The sequence below is a fragment of the Capsicum annuum genome, chromosome 7, assembly GCF_002878395.1.
Source record: "Capsicum annuum cultivar UCD-10X-F1 chromosome 7, UCD10Xv1.1, whole genome shotgun sequence".
NCBI lineage: Eukaryota > Viridiplantae > Streptophyta > Magnoliopsida > Solanales > Solanaceae > Capsicum > Capsicum annuum.
Window position 1 is genome coordinate 59,134,458 of NC_061117.1, and position 1,331 is coordinate 59,135,788.

Sequence of the window (1,331 nt, forward strand, 5' to 3'; positions counted from 1 at the left end):
ATCTCTATTAGTTTGTTATTTTATGGTAGTTTACAGTTCGTAGATGAATCTTAATTGCCTTTGAGAATTTTTTGTGTGTAAAATTTTAGTTTAATTGTATTATTTTTTTTGTTTAATTTTGGCTTTTTATTAATTAATCAAAACAAAGTGTATGAATGGACCAACCCATCCAAATTACAACATAATATAAATCCACAGCAGACCGACCCAAAAAAATTAACCCGATCCATAACACACACATATAAAAATGTGGTAGGGTTTCGTATTTGAGCTAAGATCAGTTCACTCCTCTTCCACTCACCGCATATACTCCTATGGCTTCTTTCTTCAATCTTCAAATCATTCTTCTTCTTCTGTGGGCAATCAACACCGTGCCATGGTCTAGTTGAGGTGGATCCGTCTCCAGCTACAATAGTAAACAAAATCCCCTTTTCTACCTCAATCTTTGTCTTTGTAATTCTTCTTAAAACTAATTTCTGCTCATTCACAGCTGAGTTCTCCAGAGTAAGAGATTGTGAAATGCTTTTTGGTTCTAAAAAGTATGGTCTAGTCCACTGAGGTTTGACATGCAATCTTGGTAAGCTAACCCCTTTATACTTTTTACCTCTATTAATGGTACTTGAACATAACATAACACATCTTGACCAGTTATGGAAGGGAGGAAGATTAACATGAGAAACCGTACCCGCGTGTAACTGGATGGTGTCAAAATCCCATGTTGCTTGCAATGAAGATCTAACCAATGCCCCCCTGATCTACTGAGAGTCCTTTTTATTGGCTGGTTAATTAGGCTAAGTAGAAAATCCCCTTTTTTGTTTCCCTGAATTGTTGATGTACAGTTGATGTATGTGGTAAACTTAGCATAGCCTGTCCAGTCTGTTTACTTGTTTGATATTGATAACCTTCGGAGGAAGATTGGTACTTATTACTGTTAATAATCCTTCTGCCTAGACTTAGAAGTTGATAGAATGTTGTATATGTGAATGTGTTTAGTTCCAATGCCATGTTAGCTAAAAAATCTGCTAATTGATTGCCTTCTCTATATGTGTGCAATATCTGCACTTGCTTATGTGAAAGTAGGCTCCATATTTGCACTATTATGTCTTCTACTTTCCATGGTATAGCTCACTTCTTACTTAAAATCTTTTGCATTAGTAACGAATCAATCTGAATGATCACTTTATCATATTCAGATGAGTTACAATGCTTAGCTGCATTTAATATAGCCAATTTCACTGCTTCCATGCAAGTTGTATCCTCAATTGTTGAGACTGCTGCATATAATAGATCCCCATTTTCATCTCTCAAGTAGAATGCCCAAGAACTTTTTC

General features: G+C 35.5%; 1 long non-coding RNA gene across 1 annotated transcript; it reads left to right on the forward strand.

Moving 5' to 3' along the window:
- The first annotated feature begins 234 nt into the window (after positions 1 to 234).
- Positions 235 to 1,040, forward strand: LOC107878070. Its single transcript, XR_001676715.2, has 3 exons — positions 235 to 414; positions 491 to 577; positions 649 to 1,040. It is a non-coding gene; the product is annotated as an uncharacterized LOC107878070 (long non-coding RNA).
- Positions 1,041 to 1,331: the final 291 nt, after the last annotated feature.